At 38.4% G+C, this 24,167-nt stretch overlaps 1 pseudogene; it reads left to right on the top strand.

The window, feature by feature from the left end:
- Positions 1 to 13,002: 13,002 nt before the first annotated feature.
- LOC133245259 (GTP-binding nuclear protein Ran-like) lies at positions 13,003 to 14,087 on the top strand (annotated as a pseudogene).
- The last annotated feature ends 10,080 nt before the right edge of the window (positions 14,088 to 24,167 follow it).

Genomic DNA, 24,167 nt, shown 5'->3' with positions numbered 1-24,167 from the left:
TTGCAGGCAGACGCTTTAACCTCTGAGCCACCAGTGAAGTCCATTGACCAAAGCTACCTAAGTACTATAATAACTCAAGAAAAATGATCTAATTTGGCATTGCTTTTAATGTGAAAGTATTATGTGAAATAGCTGTGAAAAGAAGACAAGTGAAAAGCAAAGCAGAAAGGAAAGATACACCCATTTGAATGCAGAGTTCCAAAGAATAGCAAGGAGAGATAAGAAAGCCTTCCTCAGCAATCAATGCAAAGAAATAGAAGAAAACAATAGAATGGGAAAGACTAGAGATCTCTTCAAGAAAATTAGAAATATCATAGGAATATTTCATGCAAAGATGGGCTCAATAAAGGACAGAAATTGTATGGCCCTAACAGAAGCAGAAGATATTAAGAAGAGGTGGCAAGAGTACACAGAACTATACAAAAAAGGTCTTCACGACCCAGATAATCACGATGGTGTGATCACTCACCTAGAGCTAGACATCCTGGAATGTGAAGTTAAGTGGGCCTTAGGAAGCATCATTACGAACAAAGCTAGTGGAGGTGATGGAATTCCAGTTGAGCTATTGCAAATCCTAAAAGATGATGCTGTGAAAGGGCTGCACTCAATATGTCAGCAAATTTGGAAAACTCAGCGGTGGCCACAGGACTGGAAAAGGTGAGTTTTCATTCCAATCCCAAAGAAAGGCAATGTCAAAGAATGCTCAAACTACCGCACAATTGCACTCATCTCACACGCTAGTAAGCTCAAAATTCTCCAAGCCAGGCTTCAGCAATATGTGAACCGTGAACTTACAGATGTTCAAGCTGGTTTTAGAAAAGGCAGAGAAACCAGAGATCAAATTGCCAATATCTGCTGGATCATTGAAAAAGTAAAAGAGTTTCAGAAAAACATCTATTTCTGCTTTATTGACTATACCAAAGCCTTTGACTGTGTGGATCACAATAAACTGTGGGAAATTCTGAAAGAGATGGGAATACCAGACCACCTGATCTGCCTCTTGAGAAATCTGTATGCAGGTCAGGAAGCAACATTAGAACTGAACGTGAAACAACAGATTGGCTCCAAATAGGAAAAGGAGTGTGTTAAGGCTGTATATTGTCACCCTGCTTATTTAATTTATATGCAGAGTACATCCTGAGAAATGCTGGGCTGGAAGAAGCAGAAGCTGGAATCAAGATTGCCGGGAGAAATATAAACAACCTCAGATATGCAGATGACATCACCCTTATGGCATAAAGTGAAGAAGAACTAAAGAGCCTCTTCAAAGTGAAAGAGAGTGAAGAAGTTGGCTTAAAGCTCAATATTCAGAAAACTAAGATCATGGCATCCTGTCCCATCACTTCATGGCAAATAGATGGGGAAACAGTGGCTGAATTTATTTTGGGGAGCTCCAAAATCACTTCAGATGGTGATTGGATCCATGAAATTAAAAGACACTTACTCCTTGGAAGGAAAGTTATGATCAACCTAGACAGTGTATTCAAAAGCAAAGACATTACTTTGCCAACAAAGGTCCGTCTAATCAAGGCCATGGTTTTCCAGTAGTAATGTATGGATGTCAGCTGCTGCTGCTGCTAAGTTGCTTCAGTCGTGTCCAACTCTGTGCAACCCCATAGACTGCAGCCCACCAGGACCCCTGTCCCTGGGATTCTCCAGATAAGAACATTGGAGAGGGTAGCCATTTCCTTCTCCAATGCATGAAAGTGAAAAGGGAAAGTGAAGTCGCTCAGTCGTGTTCAACTCTTAGCGACCCCATGGACTGAAGCCTGCCAGGCTCCTCCATCCATGGGATTTTCCAGACAAGAGTACTGGAGTGGGGTGCCATTGCCTTCTCTGATGGATGTGAGAGTTGGACTATAAAAAAAGCTGAGCGTCGAAGAGTTGATGCTTTTGAACTGTGTTGTTGGAGAAGACTCTTGAGAGTCCTTTGGACTGCAAGGAGATCCAACCAGTCCATCCTAAAGGAGATCAGTCCTGGGTGTTCATTGGAAGGACTGATGTTGAAGCTGAAACTCCAATACTTTGGCCACCTGATGTGAAGAGCTGACTCATTTTAAAAGACCCTGATGCTGGGAAAGATTGAGGGCAGGAGGAGAAGGGGATGACAGAGGATGAGATGGTTGGATGACATCAATGACTCAGTGGACATGAGTTTGGGTAAACTCCAGGAGTTGGTGATGGACAGGGAGGTCTGGCATGCTGCAGTTCATGGGGTCGCAAAGAGTCGGACACGACTGAGTGATTGAACTGAACCAAAGTGATTATGTGAAAATATTGATAGAAGATATAATTAGTATTTTTTCTGAAATGAAGGCAATAAAAATTAATTTTTTGAAATAAATATATATTTTCTGAATTCTGCATCTCTTTCACTTCTTTAAAAAATTTTTTTTTACTTTTTAATCAAAGGATAATTGCTTTTCAGAATTTCATTGTTTTCTGTCAAACCTCAACATGTATCAACCATACGTATACATATATCCCCTCACTTTTGAACCTCCCTCCGATCTCCCTCCCCACTCCACCCCTCTAGGTTGATACAGAGCCCCTGGTTGAGTTTCCTGAGCCATATTCCTGTGGAATCCATATTGCTATGGAATTTCCACAACAAATTCCTGTTGGCTAACTATTTTGCCTATGGTAATATAAGTTTCCATGTTACTCTTTCCATACAGCTCATCCTCTGCTCCCTTCTCCCCATGTCCATAAGTCTATTCTCTATGTCTGTTTCTCCATTGCTTCCCTGTAGATAAGTTCTTCAGTACCATTTCTCTAGATTCCATATATATATGTTAGAATACGATATTTATCTTTCTTTTTCTGACTTACTTCACTCTGTATAATAGGTTCTAGGTTCATCCACCTCATTAGAACTGACTCAAAGGCATTCCTTTTTATGGCTGAGTAATAGTCCATTGTGTATATGTACCACAGCTTCTTTATCCATTCATCTGTCGATGGACATCTAGATTGCTGCCATGTTCTAGTTATTGTAAATAGTGCTGCAATGAACAATGGGATATATGTGTCTTTTTCAATTTTGGTTTCCTCAGGGTATATGCATAGGAGTGGGATTGCTGGGTCATATGGTAGTTTTATTCCCAGATTTTTATGGAATCTCTATACTGCCTTCTGTAGTGGCTGTATCAATTTACATTCCCACCAACAGTGCAAGAGCATTCCATTTTCTCCACACTCTCTCCAGCATTTACTGTTTGTAGACTTCTTGATGATGGCCATTCTGACTGGTATGAGGTGATACCTCATTGTAGTTTTGATTTGCGTTTCTCTAATAATGAGCAGTATTGAGCACCTTTTCATGTGTTTGTTAGCCATCTGTATATCTTCTTTGGAGAAATGTCTGTTTAGGTCTTTTCCCCACTTTTTGATTGGGTTTGTTTTTCTGGTATTGATTTGTATAGGCTGCTTGTATATTTTGAAAATTAATCCTTTGTCAGTTGATTCATGTGCTATTATTTTCTCCCCTTCTGAGGGTTGTCTTTTCACCTTGCTTATAGTTTCCTTTGGTGTGCAAAAGCTTTTAAGTTTAATCAGGTCCCACTTGTTCACTTTTGTTTTTATTTCCATGACTCTAGGAGGTGGGTCATAGAGGATCTTGCTTTGATTTTTGTCATCAAGTGTTCTACCTATGTTTTCCTGTTTTATAGTTTCTGGTCTTACATTTAGGTCTTTAATCCATTTTGAGTTTATCTCTGTGTGTGGTGTTAGGAAGTGTTTTAATTTCATTCTTTTACATGTAGCTGTCCAGTTTTTCCCAGCACCATTTATTGAAGAGGCTGTCTTTGCCCCAGTGTATAGTCTTGCCTCCTTTGTCAAAAATAAGGTACCCATAGGTGCATGGGTTTATTTCTGGGCTTTCTATCTTGTTCCATTGGTCTATAATTCTGTTTTTGTTCCAGTACCATACTATCTTGATGACTGTAGCTTTGTAGTATAATCTGAAGTCAGGAAGGTTGATTCCTCCAGTTCCAATCTTCTTTCTCAAGACTGCTTTGGCTATTTGGGGTCTTTTATGTTTCCATATGAATTGTGAATTTTTTTGTTCAGGTTCTGTGAAAAATGCCATTGGTAATTTGATAGGGATCACATTGAATCTGAAGATTGGTTTGGTAGTGTAGTCATTTTCACTATATTGATTCTTCCTACCCAGGAACATGGAATATCTCTCCATATGTTTATGTCATCTGATTTCTTTCATTCAGTTCAGTTCAGTTCAGTCACTCAGTCATGTCCGACTCTTTGCAATCCCATGAATCGTAGCATGCCAGACCTCCCTGTCCATCACCAACTCCCGGAGTTCACCCAGACTCACGTCCATCGAGTCAGTGATGCCATCCAGCCATCTCATCCTCTGTTGTCCCCTTCTCCTCCTGCCCCCAATCCTCCCAGCATCAGACTCTTTTCCAATGAGTCAACTCTTCACATGAGGTGGCCCAAGTACTGGAGTTTCAGCTTTAGCATCACTCCTTCCAAAGAAATCCCAGGGCTGATCTCCTTCAGAATGGACTGGTTGGATCTCCTTGCAGTCCAAGGAACTCTCAAGAGTCTTCTCCAACACCACAGTTCAATAGCATCAATCCTTCGATGCTCAGCCTTCTTCACAGTCCAACTCTCATATCCATACATGACCACAGGAAAATCCATAGCGTTGACTAGATGGACCTTTGTTGCCAAAGTAATGTGTCTGCTTTTGAATATGCTGTCTAGGTTGGTCATAACTTTCCTTCCAAGGAGTAAGCGTCTTTTAATTTCATGGCTGCAATCACCATCTGCAGTGATTCTGGAGCCCAAAAAAATAAAGTCTGACACTGTTTCCCCATCTATTTGCCATGAAATCATGGGACCGGATGCCATGATCTTCGTTTTCTGAATGTTGAGCTTTAAGCCAACTTTTTCACTTTCCTCTTTCACTTTCATCAAGAGGCTTTTGAGTTCCTCTTCACTTTCTGCCATAAGGGTGGTGTCATCTGCATATCTGAGGTTATTGATATTTCTCCTGGCAATCTTGATTCCAGCTTGTGATTCTTCCAGTCCAGCTTTTCTCATGATGTACTCTGCATATAAGTTAAATAAGCAGGGTGACAATATACAACCTTAACGTACTCCTTTTCCTATTTGGAACCAGTTTGTTCCATGTCCAGTTCTAACTGTTGCTTCCTGATCTGCATACAGATTTCTCAAGAGGCAGATCAGGTAGTCTGGTATTCCCAACTCTTTCAGAATTTTCCACAGCTTATTGTGATCCACACAGTCAAAGGCTTTGGCATAGTCAATAAAGGAGAAATAGATGTTTTTCTGGAACTCTCTTGCTTTTTCCATGATCCAGCGGATGTTGGCAATTTGATCTCTAGTTCCTCTGGCTTTTCTAAAACCAGCTTGAACATCTGTAAATTCACAGTTCACATATTGCTGAAGCCTGGCTTGGAGAATGATTTCTTTCATTAGTGTCTTATAATTTTCTGCATACAGTTCTTTTGTCTCATTAGCTAAGTTTACTCCTAGGCAATTAATTCTTTTTGTTGCAATGGTGAAAGGGATTGATTCCTTATTTTCTCCTTCTGATTTTTCATTATTAGTATATAGAAATGCAAGTGATTTCTGTGTATCGATTTTGTATCCTGCATCTTTGCTAAATTCATTGCTTAGCTCTAGTAATTTTCTGATACTGTCTTTAGGGTTTTGCATGTGCAGTATCATGTCATCTCCAAACAATGAGAGTTTTACTTCTTCTTTTCTGGAATAAGAGGAATCTGGATTCCTCTTATTTCTTTTTCTTCTCTGGTAGCTGTAGCTAGTACTTCCAGAGCTATGTTTAATAATGGTGGTGAAAGTGGAAACCCTTGTCTTGTTTCTGATCTTAGGGCAAATTCTTTCAGTTTTTCACCATTGAGAATAATGTTTGCCGTAGGCTTATCATATATGGCCTTTACTATGTTGAGGTAGGTTCCTTCTATGCCTATTTTTTGAAGTTTTAATCATAAATGGGTGTTGAACTTTGTCAAAGGCTTTTTCTGCATCTATTGAGATTATCATACAGTTTTTATCCTTCAATATGTTAATATGGTGTATCACATTGATTGATTGCATATATTGAAGAATCCTTGCATCCCTGAGGAAACCCAACTTGATCATGGTGTATGAGCTTTTTGATGTGTTGTTGAATTCTGTTTGCTAAAATTTTGTTGAGAATTTTTGCATCTATGTTCATCAGTGACATTGGCCTGTAGTTTTCTTTATTTTTGTTGTCTTTGTCTGGTTTTAGTACCAGGGTGATGGTAGCCTTATAGAATGAGTTTGGAAGTGTTCCTTCCTCTGCAATGTTTTGAAGGTGTTTTAGAAGGATAGACATTACCTCTTCTCTAAATAAATGTTTGATAGAATTCTCCAGTGAAGCCATCTGGCCCTAGGTTTTTTTTTTTTGGGGGGGGGGTGGGGGGGCTGGGGATCGGGAAGATTTTTTATCACAGTGTCAATTTCAGTGCTTGTAGTTGAGTTGTTCATAATTTCTATTTCTTCCTGGTTCATTCTTGGAAGATGGAACTTTCTAAGAATCTGTCCATTTCTTCCATGTTATCCATCTTATTGCCATATAGTTGTTCATAATAGTCTCTTATAATTCTTTGTATTTCTGCATTGTCTGTTGTAACCTCTCCTTTTTCATTTCTAATTCTGTTGATTTGATTCTTCTCTCTTTTTCTTGATGAGTCTGGCTAAAGGTTTGTCAATTTTGTTTATCTTCTCAAAGAACCAGCTTTGAGTTTTATTAATCTTTACTATTGTTTCTTTCATTTCTTTTTCATTTATTTCTGTTCAGATCTTTATGATTTCTTTCCTTCTAACTTTGGGGTTTTTTGTTCTTTTTCCAGTTGTTTTAGGTGTAAAGTTAAGCTGTCTATTCCATGTTTTTCTTGTTTCTTGAGGTAGGATTGCATTGCTATAAGCTTCCCTCTTAGAACTTCTTTTGCTGCATCCCATAGGTTTTGAGTTGTCGTGTTTTCATTGTCATTTGTTTCTAGAAAATTTTCGACTTCCCTTTTGATTTCTTCAGTAACCTGTTAGTTATTTAGAAACATATTGTTCAATCTCCATGTGTTTGTGTTTCTTACAGTTTTTTTTCCTTGTAATTGATATCTAGTCTCATAGCATTGTGGTTGGAGAAGATGCTCGATACAATTTCAATTTTCTTAAATTTACTGAGGTTTGATTTGTGACCCAAGATGTGGCCTATCCTGGAGAAGGTCCCATGAGCACTTGAGAAGAAGGTATATTCTTCTGCATTTGGATGAAATGTCCTGAAGACATCAATGAGATCCATATCATCTAATGTATCATTTAAGACTTGTGTTTCCTTTGTAATTTTCCATTTTGATGATCTGTTCACTAGTGTTAAAAATCTTCTACTATTACTGTCAGTTTCTCCCTTATGTATATTAGTGCTTGTCTTATGTATTGAGGTGCTGCTGTGTGGGTGCATAGATATTTACAATTGTTATGTCTTCCTCTTGGATTTATCCCTTGACCATTATGTAGTGTCCTTCCTTATCTCTTGTAATCTTCTTTAAGGTCTATTTTGTGTGATATGAAGATTGCTACTCCAGCTTTCTTTTGCTTCCCATTTTCATGGAATATATTTTCCATCCTCTCACTGTCAGCCTATATGTGTCTTTAGGTCCAAAGTAGGTTTCTTGTGAACAGCATATATATGAGTCTTGTTTTTGTATCCATTCAGCCAGTCTGTGTCTTTTGGTTGGAGCTTTTAATCCATTTGCATTTAAAGTAATTATTGATATATATTTCCTATTGCCATTTCCTTAATTGTTTGGGGTTGATTTTGTCGATCTTTTTCTTCTCTTGTATTTCTTGACTATGTAAGTCCCTTTAACTTTTGTTGTAAAGCTGGTTTGGTGGTACTGAATTCTCTTAATTTTTGCTTGTCTGAAAAGCTTTTTATTTCTCCATCAATTTTGAATGAGATCCTTGCTGGTTAGAGTAATCTTGGTTGTAGATTTTTCCCTTTCAATACTTTAAATATATCCTGCCATTCCCTTCTGGCCTGCAGAGTTTCTGCTGAAAGATCAGCCATTAAGTGTATGGGATTTCCCTTGTATGTTACTTGCTACTTTTCTCTTGCTGCTTTTAATATTCTTTTTTTGTGTGTGTTTAGTCTTTGTTAGTTTGATTAGTATGTGTCTTGGCATGTTTCTCCTTGGGTTTATCCTATATGGGACTCTTTGCACCTTTTGAACTTGATTGAATTTTTCCTCTTCCATGTTGGGGAAATTTTCCACTATAATCTCTTAAAAATTTTTCTCATACCCTTTCTTTTTCTCTTCTTCTTCTGGGATCCTATAATTTGAATGTAGGTGCGTTTGATATTGTCCCAGAGTTCTCTGAGACTAACCTCAGTTCTTTTCATTCTTTTTACTTTATTCTGCTCTTCAGCAGTTATTTCCACCATTTTATCTTCTGGCTCACTGATTCGTTCTTCTGCTTCAGATATTCTGCTATTGAATCTTTCTAGAGTATTTTTAATTTCAATAATTGTGTTGTTTGTCTCTGTATGTTTATTCTTTAATTCTTTTAGGCTTTTAAAATTGATTCTTGCATTTTCTCCATTCTGTCAGCAAGGTTTTTAATCATCTTTACTATCATTTTCTGAATTCTTTTTCAGGTAGTTTGCCTATTTCCTCTTCATTTATTTGGATTTCAGTGTTTCTAGTTTTTTCTTTCATTTGTGTAATATTTCTCTGCCTTTTCATTATATATATACATATTTAAGTATATATTTTTAACTTATTGTGTTTGAGGTCTCCTTTTCCCAGGCTTGAAGGTTGAATTCTTTCTTCTTTTTGTTTTCTGCCCTCCTAAGGTTGATTCGGGAGAAGGCAATGGAGCCCCAGTCTAGTACTCTTGCCTGGAAAATGCCATGGACGGAGGAGCCTGTTAGGCTTCAGTCCATGGGGTCACTAAGAGTCGGGCACGACTGAAGCAACTTAGCAGCAGCAGCAGAAAGGTTGATCCAGTGATTTTCATAAGCTTCATATAGGGTGAGATTTGTACTGAGTTTTTGTATGTTTGTTTGTTTGTTTTTCCTCTGATGGGCAAGGCTGAGTGTGGTGGTAATCCTGTCTGCAGATGGTTGGGTTGTATTTTTGTTTTGTTTGTTGTTTAGATGAGGCATCCTGCACAGCATGCTACTGGTGGTTGAGTGATGCTGGGTCTTGTATTCAAGTGGTTTCCTTTGCGTGAGTTCTCACTATTTGATACTCCCTAGAGTTAGTTCTCTATGGTTAATCGGTTAATCTATATATTTTAGATATATGTGGGCATCGTTTTGTTCTTTTCCATGATGCACATATTAGGAGCATATGTATACCTATGGCTGATTCATGAGCAGAAAACAACAAAATTCTATAAAGCAACCATCCTTCAAATAAAAACATATATTAAAAAAAGTTACGACTACTGTATCCAAGTTTTTAGCTAGGGTAGCACTTGGTTTCAAAAAGTTTTCTCAATCCCCATTTGATAATTTATGAAAAGCCCAATACCTGCTGCATGATTTCATTGAATTCTCAGAGGTTTATATTTTCATATTTACCTCTGCTTCCCATTGCAGTAGTTCAATTTATATATGGATTCATGCCTCAAACACACAGCTCTATTCATGGCTTCCCCTGGAAAAGAGAATTCATTTTTATTCTGGTTTTTGTTTGTTTGTTTTCCTCTTTTTTTGGTTGCATAGATTACTTCTAGGATCCTATTAATAGGTCCCCAGTCAGTGATTGAACCCTGGCACTTGGCAGTGAAAAATGTGGAATCCTAACCACTGCACAGCCAGGGAATTCCCCCTGTTATTCTGCTTAAAGCTTCTCATATATGGTATATATCAGATTTTACTAAAAGTTCAGGATGATGGGGAGAGCTGTAGAGTATAAAAATCTTTGCAGAAATTCACACCTACAAATGAATGTTGGTCATTCCAGTCCTAAAAGTTATATTAGCCACACTCCCATGAAGAGTGCTAAAGTTCAAGGCATCTAAGTGAATCCACAGGATTCTCACCATTTTGTTGGTTCCTTTTCCCTCCCATCTTCCTCCCCATGGTTTCCTGTCTCATATCCACTCTCCCACCTTCCACCTCAAAACTGCTTTTATTTCTTTTCATTTTATAATGCTGAACAAAATTCTTTCTAGTCTTTTCTCTAAAGCTCAGTTCCTCAGGCCCTCATTGGCTGTACCAAAATCCATTACAGTGCTTGGCACAGGGGCTGGTGCCACAAAAGACCATCAGGGTCTCTCAAATTATTTTTAACAAGATCCAACCTCCTTTCCCTCAGAAAGAATCTGTAGTTTTAAATAGCAGTATTCTTTCCTCCTCTTTACCTTCTCCTCCTCCTCCCCCTTTCCCTTCCTTTCCCTCTCTCCTTCCTTCTTCTTCCCTTTCTCTTTCTCCTTCTCCTCCTTTTTCAGTTTCACAAAAAATAGTTTCATAAGAGCATAAGAATATAGGCCTGTAACCCATCAGGACATAACATTACAGTGTGGTTGCTAGTGGTAGAGGCTAACTTTATTCAGAATTACACAATAACCAGACTGAAACAGCTTTATTTTGAGTGAAACCTGCTTACACAGAAGAATAAAAGAAGTTAAAATGGAGGTACTAAAATGGAGATCTGAAAAACAGCTTTCATGGGCAAATCTAAATGGGGACTAGCCATCAGAAGGAGGACCCCTTACTCAAATGTTAGGATGCCCTGGTCTGGAGAAAACAGTGTGACTCTCATTTCCTCCCAGGGAACTGCTAGACATTAAGCCGAGAATGAAGGGGAGTCCAAATGCCTCAGTTTACCATGTGACTCACACACCTGCCTATGGTGGACAAGAGCATCTTGGGTTGCATTAGGTCTTCCCCAGTCATCCACAGCACTTCTGGAAAAGGCAAGAACCAGCTACTTTGGCTTTCTGCTACCCTTTCTATCCTCAGCAACCCTCTTACTTGCCCTCAGACTAAAATCCTCCATTATTCTTGGTGCAGAGAGATTTCTGCAGATTTACTCCCCACCCCACCCCACCCCACCAGAATCTCCTTTTTCCTTCCCACCCTCAAGAACCAGAAGTTGGAGATTATTCAATAGTCCATGCAAGAGCTCCGAATGGCACTGTGTTTTGGGCTGCATGACTCTACTGCCCTGAGATCTCTCTGACTAGCTCAGGGAGAAGGGCAGATGCATCATCAAGAGGCTTACCAGTCACTTCTCAAACTTCATATACAAAAAGTCCAGAGTCCGGCATGCTACTTCCTAAATATTTCTCCCTCCCTTTTCTTTCTTTCTTTCTCATTACACCTAACGTCTCTCTTAGACTGTTGAAAAAATGCAGTAATTGGACTCTTGTGTCAAGTCTTGCTCTGATTCTTCCAATTGTTCACAGGAAGGTATGTGAAGGTATCCAAAATGTCGATTGGATCATGTCATTTTCATCCTTGAAAGTCTCCAGTGTCTTCTCTTCAGGGGAATTAGAATAGTTTTTTTTTTTTTTTTTTGACATGGTTAATACTCTCAATAATCTGGACCATGCATCTGGACCAGGCATTATCTCTTTAGCTTTCTATCACCTCCTCCCCCTGCTTACCATCCTATACTCCATGCTCTGGTCATACTAAACTACTTTCTGTTTCCCAAACACTATGTGATCTTTTTAGGTCTTCATGCTTACTCTTCTCTTTGCCTGTAATAAACATCACAGTCACCTGTATTCCTTCTCTTCATTTGCTTCTCATCTTGGCTGTCACTTTCTACAGGAAACTTTTCCTGACCCCTTAAACTGGATTAAATCCTCCTTCCATGCATTTCCTTTATACTTTCAGTTTCCCCCATCATAGCATTCACTACACAATGCTATAATTACCAGTTTATTTGTCTTTCTTTCTGGGCTGTAAATTCTGTTCAAAGGACCTATGTCGTTTCTCTCCTTTACCTCTCCAAAGCTTTGTAGAGTACCCAGCACACAGAGAGGGCTCAGCAAATCTTTATTAAATCAATCATTCAATCAATGAAACATACGGAGAGAGTAAGAGGACGAGCAGTCAAGAGTAGTCAAAAAAGTAGATAGAGATGGGAGAGGGGAGATGAAGGAGTTGTCAGCCACATGGAATACTTGCAGAATTGCTGATGGTTCGTTGCACCTACTTTGAAATGAGTCATTTATTGATGTATCTTGAACAAGCAATGAATGATGTTCCAGTTACCTGTGGGGTCTGGTGGTTTAACTGCTTTATCCTCTCCTCCTTACCTTCCCATCTATCCTTATGATAAGCTTCTATTAACTGTGGTGACCTGGACATATTTCTATTCTGAAAGTCTGATAAAGTGTCACTACTACTAAAGTCAAAGAAAAGTAATGCCACCCCTGGACTCCCCCAAACACTTAATTCAGTATTTCCTATATGCCTTATATACACTTATGACAGCACAACCTGGATATAACAGTTGCATAAAAGGCTGTCCTTCTCATAAAGGAGCTTATAGTTGAAAAGGCAGTTCATCCAAAATCAAGTATTAATAAGTAGTATTCAATTAAGGGCAAATTAAGAGAAAAAGGCGAAAAAAGAAAAAGATTTAGACTTAGAAGAAGATGAACTCAGTGTGACATGAGGCTTCAAAGAAAGCTCCATGAAAGAGGTGATATTGAAAGAAAGTCTGAAATAATTGAATTACTTACATAGACCTGATAAGGGGACGACAGAGGACAAGATGGTTAGATGGCATCACTGACTCAATGGATGTGAGTTTGAGTAAACTCCTGGAGATAGTGAAGGACAGGGAAGCCTAGTGTGCTGCAGTCCATGGGGTCACAGAGAGTCAGACATGACTGAGTGACTGAAACTGAACTGAACTTAATGCTTATTCTCTTCCGATAGGAATTAATGTATTATTCTCATAAGCATGCTATTTGTCTTGTGTGTGTATGTGCTCAGACAGAGCTCTCCTCGCTCCCCTGCCACAGAGGCCATGAGGTTGCAGAGACCAGAGCTGTGTAACATTGAGATGTCTACCCAAGAACTCCAAGTTCAGTTCAAATTTGTATTGGTTGGTGATAGTGGTACTGGAAAAACTACATTCTTGAAATGTCATCTGACTGGTGAATTTGAGAAGTATGTAGCCATGTTGTGTGTTGAGGTCCATCCTCTTGTGTTCCAGATCAGCAGAGGACCTGTTATGTTCAAAGCATGGGATAGAGCTGATCAGGAGAAATTTGGTGGACTGGGAGATGGCTATTATATACAAGTTCAGTGTTTCATTATAATGTTTGATGTAGCATCAAGATTTGCTTAGAAGAATGTGCCTAACTGGCATAAAAATCTGGTACCAGTATGTGAGAATACTGCTATTGTGTTGTATGACAACAAGGTGAATGTTAAAGATGGAAAGGTTAAGGCAAAATCTTCCACCAAAAGGAGCCTCTTCAGTATTATGACATTGCTGCCAAAGGTAACTACAATTTTGAAAAACCCTTCCTCTGGCTTGCTAGAAAGCTGATCAGAGACCCTAACTTGGAGCTTGTTGCCACGCCTGCTCTCCCCACCACCAGAAATGGTCATGGACCCAGCCCTGGCAGCACAGTACGAGCATGATTTGGAGGCTGCTCAGACGACTGCTCTCCCGGATGAAGATGATGACCTGTGAGAAAGTGAAGCTGGGGCCCAGCGTCAGAAGTCTAGTTCACAGGCAGCTGTTCTGTGATGTCAGTGGTGCAGCGTGTTTGCCACTTTATTATATAGCTAAGCAGGACATGTGCTTAATCTTTGGATGCTGAAGCAGATGGATGGACTTCAGAGTGAACGTGGCAGTTAAAAAAAAATACCTTCATTTATTTTGGGCCTGCATATTTAGGTGTTTGGATCACAGTTGTTTTCTCCTTGAGTTTCAAATATAACACTGCCATAGCCACATGACAATATTGAGGGGTTGAATCTTGTTAGTTACTGTCATTCCCATTCCTTTTCATTTAGAATAAGAATAAACTTGTATTTTGAATAAATGAAAAGAATGCTATATGTATTATGCCACAAACACTTAGCATCTAAAACTCCTTATCAATATAAACAAGCAGAAGGGAACTCCCACTAAACTGAAACCAGCCGCTTGACACAATTGGAGCCGCTTCATGTTTTAACTGCAAACCTGAAAGGGAAAATATTTGTTTAATCAGCAATTCCTATAATTTTGTTCTAACAGATGGGAAGCCAACAACAGTATGTTTGCCAGCCTACACAAATTTGATTTTGAATAGTTCCTCATCCTTACCACCACCATCTCTCCTGCCTGCCAAAGCCAAAGAACTCATTTGAAACTCAAACAAACAAACAAAAAATAGGTAGGAATTTCTGGATACTTGAGAAAAGTTATCTCTAAAGCTTATGATGCCTCTCTGCCAATGGTAATTGGTGGCAATAGGCATCACTGATCAGGACATAATTAAGATGAAGGATCAGGAAGATTCTGAAGAAGGAATACTCTGGACAGAGGAAACACATATATTGAGGTTAATCAAGGAGAATTATTTAGGGGGAAGAAAAGAACAATATTTGGAGAATAGCAATGAAAACTAGGGCATTAGGTGGAGTCAATAAGTCATCAATTCAGTTCAGTCGCTCAGTCGTGTCTGACTCTTTGCTACCCCATGAACCGCAGCACACCAGACCTCCTTGTCCATCACCAACTCCTGGAGTTCACCTGAACTCATGTCTGTTGAGTCGGTGATGCCATGCCATCCAACCATCCCATCCTTTGTCATCCCCTTCTCCTCCTTCCCTCAATCTTTCCCAGCATCAGGGTCTTTTCAAATGAGTCAGCTCTTCGCATCAGGTGGCCAAAGTATTGAAGTCTCAGCTTCAACATCAGTCCTTCCAATGAACACCCAGGACTGATCTGCTTTAGGATGGACTGGTTGGATCTCCTTGCAGTCCAAGGGACTCTCAAGAGTCTTCTCCAACACCACAGTTCAAAAGCATCAATTCTTCTGTGCTCAGCTTTCTTTGTAGTCCAACTCTCATATCCATACATGACTACTGGAAAAACCACAGCCTTGACTAGATGGACCTTTGTGGACAAACTAATGGCTCTGCTTTTTAATATGCTGTCTAGGTTGGTCATAACTTTCCTTCCAAGGAGTAGGTGTCTTTTAATTTCATGGCTGCAATCACCATCTGCAGTGATTTTGGAGCCCCCCAAAATAAAGTCTTTCACTGTTTCCACTGTTTCCCCATCTATTTGCCATGAAGTGATGGGACAGGATGCCGTGATCTTAGTTTTCTGAATGTTGAGCTTTAAGCCAACTGTTTCACTCTCCACTTTCACTTTCATCAAGAGGCTCTCTATTTCTTCTTCACTTTCTGCCATAAGGGTGGTGTCATCTGCATATCTGAGGTTATTGATATTTTTCCTGGCAGTCTTGATTTCAGCTTATGCTTCTTCCAGCCCAGCGTTTCTCATGATGTACTCTGCATAGAAGTTAAATAAGCAGGGTGACAATATACAGCCTTGATGTTCTCCTTTTCCTATTTGGAACCAGTCTGTTGTTCCATGTCCAGTTCTAACTGCTGCTTCCTGACCTGCATACAGGCTTCTCAAGAGGCAGGTCAGGTGGTCTGGTGTTCCCACCTCCTTCAGAATTTTCAACAGTATATTGTGATCCACATAGTCAAAGGCTTTTGCATAGTCAATAAAGCAGAAATAGATGTTTTTCTGGAACTCTTTTGCTTTTTCCATGATCCAGCGGATGTTGGCAATTTGATCTCTGGTTCCTCTGCCTTTTCTAAACCAGCTTGAACATCTGGAAGTTCACGATCCATGTATTGCTGAAGCCTGGCTTGGAGAATTTTGAGCATTACTTTACTAGTGTGTGAGATGAGTGCAATTGTGTAGTAAGCCATAGCTATGATCTAAAGCATCTATTGATGCCTGGAATAATAGAGGTCACCTGCTCAAAGCAAAGTAAAACAAAAGAAACATGGGTGTCCTATAAGAAAGAAAAATGGAAGGAAGAGTTCAATCCTAAGATGATGTCTAACATTTGAGAGAAAGTGATTTGAATATCTTGTATGTAAAGAAATTAAAAAGTGAACTGCTTGTTCAGAGTCTTACAGAATTAGATGAAGAGCTGGCACTTGGCTCAGTCACCTCAGCTCTTGGAATGGTATTCTTTCCATGGTCCATGCTGTTTCTCCATACTGTAGGTTTAATTTTGTCTTTCCCAACAGGAAACCAATCAAAGTCACACATGGATTGTGGATCACACATTTCCACTTCTCCTAATGGTCATTGGTTCACCCATCAGCCCAGAGAAGGTAATCTCAATATTCACCAAACATATCCCGGTTGTCAAATGTTTGCTGGGTCACATGGTCATCTCACAGGTTAGTCAGGGTCACCCTGTCCTTTGACATACACAAATACTTACTTAAAATTGATTGAAACTTACCATTCCGTCTCTCAGGAACTCTAAAATCCTCTTATAATTTCTGCAAATTCAGCAGGATTTTTATTTTTAGGCTTGCTTCAAATTCTGATTTCTTGATTCCATTTGGGCGACTTCACTTTCACTTTTCTCTTTCACTTTTCACTTTCATGCATTGGAGAAGGAAATGGCAACCCACTCCAGTGTTCTTGCCTGGAGAATCCCAGGGACGGGGGAGCCTGGTGGGCTGCCGTCTATGGGGTTGCACAGAGTCGGACACGACTGAAGTGACTTAGCAGCAGCAGCAGCACCCTTACCTCTTGTGGCTATTGTCTTTTCTTGATCCCACACCAACACAGAAGAGGAGCCCAGCCCATTTCTCTAACTTGCCACAACGTAGCAGCCAGCTAGATACTTGCTGGGGTAGCAAAACTAATAGCAGGAGCAGATAGAGAAAGTTTCTACTGCTAGCCTCACGCTGCTAATTGTTTCATTGTTAATATCTGATAAGTTTTGAAATTCTTCCACAGTCTTCATTCATTACCACCTTTCATTGTACATTTCTTTATAGTCATCATCTATGCCAAATTTCTGAACCTCTGTCTACACCTTTTCCTCTATTCTCTGTTTTCAGAGTCCACCAAAAATCAGGTCATTTCTTTTTTTTTTTTTTTTTTTTGCGGTTTTGTTAGCTTGACTTTTTTTTTTTTTTTTAAATCTTCCAATTTTATTTTATTTTTAAACTTTACATAATTGTATTAGTTTTGTCAAATATCAAAATGAATCCGCCACAGGTATACATGTCATTTCTATGTACAGAATTTCTATGTACAAAAGCTTCAAATCTCTGATTACTTGTCCTTCTCCAAACAGTGACCTGGGGTATCCAGGAAGGAAGAGAAAATGGGAGATCAACCAATGTGACACAAAGTGACCTAAAAAAGGCTTTTTTCTATAGAAAAGACCTTCTGTTTCAGAGAGAAAGGGCAAGCCTCTGAAGAAAGAAATAGCCTTAATTGACATTTTTTTATACCTTTATATTTTATCTGCTATATGGCACACAATGAAGTTCTGAGAAAAGAGTCTGAGATGAGCTCTTAAAACCAAGATTTTTTTTTTCCCCATCAAATAAAGCAGATGGCCAGAACTTGACCTCAGTTCTCTGTACAGGCATCAACAAGGGAAGCGTCCAGGTTCTGAGTACATGAAAATGAGTGTTTATTTCAATGAGAAAAGATGGATTCTTATAAGAGGGCTGTACAAACGAAGGAGAAGCTTAAGTTTCATTAGTTTTTTTTTGTTTGTTTTTGAGTTGATGAGCCACTAATAGTCTATTACTTAGAATGGCCCCTCCTCATTTGGCCAGCAGAAATCCTATGCATATTTATTTATTTATTTTTGGCCATGGGGGCATATGGGAGTTTAGTTCCCCAACTATTGATCAAACCCGTGCCCCTTACATTGGAAGCACAGAGACTGAACCACTGGACCTTGAGGGAAGTCCCTCATTAGCTTCTTAGTAAATCCACCTTAATGTTGTACACTCTTCCCAGTTCATTTAGAGCTTAGCCAGGTACATAAACCTAACTGTAATAGAAAGGAAACAGCCCCCACGTCAGCCTGACCCAGGGTACTCAGACCTATTGTACTTCTAGGAAACTATTGCATGTGTAACCTTGATGGTCATAAGTAAAAATTAAAATTAAAAATTGGCATAGTTGAAATACAACTTAATAATATTAGTGCAAGCTTCCTCCCATGCTGGCTGTCCTTTTAAAAGAAATGATTAGTAAACAATCTTCTTGAAAAATAACAACTTAAGCGAATAGTCTTTTTCTTAAAAATTATAATAATAATCAGTAATTATTAAGCTCTTAGTAAATGCTAGGCATTGAGCTAAAAGCTTTTCATGTATTACTGAACTTAATCTTTACAATAACTCTTTGAAGTACCAACTGTCTTTATTTTCCAATTTACAGATAAGATTATTAAGGCTGATGGACTTTTTTATTTTTCCAAGGCACAGAGACCAGGTCAGTTCCCCAACAAAGGGATCTTTCACAGCAGAGGTCAAATGATAACCATTATATAATTTTGTCCTTTGAATAACAGGAAACTCAGCACCTCCATGAGAAACCCACTTCATCTGTAGTACTCAGAGAGAGACACAGAGACAGACAGACAGAAAGATTTTTCCTTTGGGATTAGATACTTTTCCAATAGGGTTTGTCCAATAGAATGGGGCTGTAAAGAATGAGGCAAGCTCTTTTCCAGGGCTACCCCTGTCTTTTCTTTCTATGAGTAACGTTTCTCAGTGTTTGCAAACTCCTTCCTAGAATGTCAGCAGCATGTGGGCAGAAATCAAATCTTGTTCTCTGCTGTACACCCAGCACTTGGAATAGTGCTCACTCAGAGAGAGAAGGGACTGAAAGGGCACTGTGAAGGGCACGGTGTCACTTGTGTGGTGTTTCCGACAAAAAGGCACAACCTGAATCCAGTCTTAAAGACACACCAGACAGATCTAAGTTAAGGGGCATTCTATGAAACAACTGACCTATCCTCTTCAAAAGGTCAGTGTCACTAAATACAATTTAAAAAGTGAAGAATTGTTGTGATAAGAGACTAAAGAGACATGGCAATGACATGTGATGGGTGGTCTAGGATTTTCTTTTGTCTTATGAGATATTAATTGAATAACTGGTGAAATGTAAAAACAAAACAAATCAATAGAATATTATATCATTATTAATTTCCTGATTTCAATAAGTGTGTTATTATAGAACATGGTGTTTCTCAAATCTTTTAAAAAATTATTGTATCCTGTCTGCCAAAGATAAATTAAAGTGATATTTAAATTAATATCTCCTTAATAAGAGAAATTGAAAGCTAGGAAATATGATTTTGTTGGATATAGTTGAGCTTTGGAAAGCCAGAGATCATATGTAGTATCTCTGGTTTTCTACTTTTTTCCCTCTCATAGAATCAATTTTTTCCCCTTGAAGGTGACATCACCTCTACTGAGAATAGAAAATATAAGAGAAAATACACACTGAAGAATTCAGGGAACATCACGTCTGTAAATGTCTTCCAGCAGTTTAAAAAAAGATGTAGATAAAAATTATATAAACATACCTATATGTGTGTGTGTGTGTGTATGAGTGACAGACAGAGTATGGAGTGGGGGCTATAAAGCAAACATGGGAAAATATTAACATTTAAGAAATACAAGTGAAAAGTATATGGGGCATAAGGACCTACATGAGGACCTAGCAAGGAGATCTTAAAAATAAATTTTTGCATATACAATTCATTGATTTCTAATAAGATGATTCAAAGGGAAAATGACAGTCTTAAGCAAATGATGTTAGGAAAACTTGATATCCACATACAACAGATCCTTACTTTACACCATATGCAAAACACAAATCAAAATAAATCAAGAACCTAAGTATAAGAGTTAAAACTATAAAACTCTTAGAAGACAGAAAAAAAATCTTTGTGACATTGGATTTGGTAGTGACTTCTTGGATATGCATGAGATGTACAGGCAACAAAAGAGAAAATAGACAAACCAGACTTTATCAAAATTTAAAACTTCTGTGCATCAAAGAAAAATATAAAGAGTGAAAAGGCAACCCATATAATGAGAGAAAATATTTGCACAGCATGTATCTGACAAAGTGTTGATATCTAGAATGTATATATATGTGTATGTGTGTAAATATGTGTATGTACAAATATACATATATGTATGTATTCATATACACACACATATATATACACATATGTATAGTTTTCAAAAATGGACAAAAGGTTTCAATAGAAATTTCTCCAAAGAAGATAAACAATGGCCAATATAAGTACCTGAAAAGATATTCAATATCACTAGCTAGCCATCAGGAAGAGGTAAATTAAACCCACAATGAGGTACCATTTCACATCCATTAACATGGTTAATAGATAAATTTTTTTTAAAAAATGAAAAATAATACGTGTTGATGAGGATTTGGAGAAATTGGAGTCTTATTTATTATTGGTGGAAGTATAAAATGATACTGTGGAAAACAGTTTGGTGGCTTCTCAAAAAACTCAAACATAAAGTTATTGTATAATCCAGAAATTTCACTCCTAAGCATATACCTAGAAAAAAATGAAAACAAGGACTCAGATACTTGTACACCAATGTTCACAGCATATTCACACCAGCAAAAGGTGGAAACAACCCAAAATGTTCATGAAGAAATAAATGGGTAATCAAACTGTTGCATGTACATACAATGGAATATTTTTCATTTGTAAAAAAAATGAAATTCTAATACATGCTGCAATATGGATTGAACTTAACATCTTGCTAAGTGAAATAGGCCAGACAAGAAAGGACAAATATATGATTCCACTTATGTGAAGTACCTAGGATATGCAACTTTGTAGAAATATAAAGTAGACTTTACCAGGGGTTGGGAGAGGGAGAAACAAGAGAATTATTGTTTAATTGGTATAGAGTTTCCCTTTGGAATGATGAAAAGTTCAGAAAACATACAGTGGTGGCAATTACATGACTTCATGAAAGCATTTAATACTACTGATATATACTTATTAATAGAAATGGATAAAATAGTGAATTTTATATTATGCATCTTTTACCATAATAAATTTGTTTAAAGTATATGGAAAATTTTGTACTATTCCTGCAACTTTTCTGTAAATTTGAAATTATATAAAAATAAAAACTTATGTGAATAAAAAGAAAACCTCAAAACCTGCCAGTTTGTGATGATGTAGTCACAGTAGCTTCCAGGGCTTTCGAGGTAGCACTAGTGGTAAAGAATCTGCCTGCCAATGCAGGAGATACAAGAAATGCATGTTCAATCCTTGGGTCATGAAGCTCCCCTGGAGGAGGAAATGGCAACCTGCTCCAGTATTCTCGCCTGGAAAATCTCATGAACAGAGCAGCCTGGCAGGCTTCTGTCCATGGGACTGCAAAGAATCAGACACGACTGAGCGACTGAAAAACAACAACAACAACGTCACAACAGCTGGTACATCTCTTCTTTGAAAAAAGCATACAGTCCTATAGGACTAATCTCAAATTTTTCCCTTAAAGAACTGACTCTATCAAATTTGTCTCTAAAAGAACCCCACTCCTGCCCCAGGGCGATCTTTTCTTTCTATCCAGTTGAGCATCTCGTTTTCACTTGGGGCTCCTCTTCTACCCAGGACTTCTATAGTGGCAGAGGTTGATTTCAGTTGGCACAGATGGACTGAGGCAGAAGGGTTTTCGAGGGGCTTGACAATGCCCTCTCTATGCCCAACTGGCAAACCATGCTCCTCAATTTTATGTGGATGTTAAAAAACTGTATTGTCTTTGACTGGGTGCTGCAGAACAGAGGCTTTAGTAACAGGTTGGAGTGCAGGGTTTTTCTAGAATGAGTACACTAAACAATGTCAACAGGAGATAAGATGAAAATTATCCTACCAGCTTCATGACTTATGTTTACCATATGTTCTATCTCCACATAGAGCTTATTGTATTTTGGAGTTTACATAAGACTTACAAAAACATATTTTATTTATATGTGATAGAGGAATCAAAGACCCTATGAGGATATTTTTTCCTATCTTACTTGTTTTGGTCTATCAACTCAATTTCAGGGAAATCTTTAGACAAGTTTGTTTGTTGAGGGTAATGAACAAAGGCTGTGGACTCTATACTTCCCTTTGGCTCTCATAGCTCATACTGATGATGTCATTACAATAGATGGTACATATGTCCTTTGAGAAGAGCATGCAATCCTATAGGACAAATCTCGGATTTATTCCTTAAAGAGACAGCATTAAAGAGAGCTCTCCTGGGCAGTTTACCCTCAAAGTCAGAGAATTTTCCACACACAGTTGGATATGGCCGGTGATAAATAAATATGGTGTCAATCATAGTCTGTTGAATTGACTTGGCTTTCCTGAGTCTTTCTTGTAATTCCTATTTGGATAGGAAGTAGAAAACTTGACTGATGTAAATACCACTTTTTGTGTCGCATCCTTCACAACCTTCAGTCACCTTTTCATAAGAAAAGGACCAAATCTCCATTGGCTTAATGTCCCCAAAGTTGTCATCTCAAATGCTGAGATTAAAATCTTATGAACATATCTCCTTTTAAGATAGAGATGGGAGTTTAATAATTGTGTGCTCGTCTGTTTTTATTTTAGAGAAATATAAGGAATAAAACCTTCTTCTGGCTAGGTATGACTGACAGTACACATCTATCTATAATTTACTAAATCAAAGTGTACCTTTCAAACAAAGCATATCCAGTGAGACCCTTTGCTTCTCTTCCCCCTAAGATGTGATAATCATAATAAGATTCTTAAGGATACTCCTCATATGAAGATGAAACCAGCTTTTCTTTCAAAGCCAGATCATCATGAATGAAATTTTCAGAATGCCCTAATTATTTTTCTGTGCTTCTCTATAGAATTTGTACTCTTGTCAGAACTCATATCTGGAGGGAAACCATAAAATTACTTCTATACTATAGGAGAAGAGAAATCTTTTATTTATTTATTTTTTTAGCTACAGATATTTTTATAGCATTTTAAATATCTAATCTCATAACCAATTTCATTTAATCTTCATAAAGACTCTGTGAGGTAGCATTTTTTTTTTGTTTCTATTTTATAAATGAGGAAACCAAAGTTCAAGAAATATTTAACTTCCTGAAAGTCACTCAATAATAAAGGGGTAGGGGATTAAGAGGTACAAACTGTTAGATATAAAATAAGCTATAAGGATATGTTTTACAACATGGGAAACACAGCAAATACTTTATAATAGCTATAAATGGAGTATGAGCTTCCCAGGTGGATCAGTGAGTAAAGAACTTGCCTGCAATGTGGGAGATACCAGAGATATGGGTTCAGTTCCTGGGTTGGGAAGATCTCCTGGAGGAGGGCACAGCAACCCAGTCCAGTATTCTTGCCTGGAGAATCCCATGGACAGAGAAGCCTGGTGGGCTAAAGTCCATAGGTCTCAAAGAGTCAGGCATGACCGAAGTGACAACACAGCATAAATGGAATATAACCTTTCAAAATTGTAAGTCACCATATCGTACACTTGTAATTAATATAATATTATACATGATCTATACTTCAACTAAAAAAAGTGAGGCAGAGGGTGCTGAATCTTTGAACTAAAGTTACTGCTCCTTCCATGACCATACTTCTCACATGGAAGTAACCTAAACCAGAAACTGAAGAATAATAGTCAAGGCTGATTTCCTTCTGGCAAGTAGGCCCCAGACCATTTCTTGTTCTCTTGAACTAAAGATAACAGTGTTACCACCTAGCAGCCAAGCCAGCTCTCTTTTCTCTGGCCATAAGGATCACTGGTGCTCAAAAAACCATTTCCCACATTTTTCTGCCACTTCTTCCTGTCTCCACTTCAACTGTCTCCCTCCATTAAAAACCCTTCAGTATCTCCCTGGTTTTTCTAGGTTGGGAGCTTCCGCCCTACTGGACTCAGTACCTACTTGCCTGTGCCTCCCTTCTAAGTAAATCCCAAGAGCTGAAGGACAGTCAGTGAGTGCAGTGTCCTAGCAAAGGGAGACATAACACTCGGCTTCTTGTGCCCTTCTTCCAAAGACAAGCTCTTTCTCTAGCTGACTAGGGTCAAGTCTAGATGATAAATG

Source organism: Bos javanicus, chromosome 3, assembly GCF_032452875.1.
Source record: "Bos javanicus breed banteng chromosome 3, ARS-OSU_banteng_1.0, whole genome shotgun sequence".
Lineage (NCBI taxonomy): Eukaryota > Metazoa > Chordata > Mammalia > Artiodactyla > Bovidae > Bos > Bos javanicus.
This window is presented reverse-complemented; position numbering and strand designations above follow the sequence as displayed.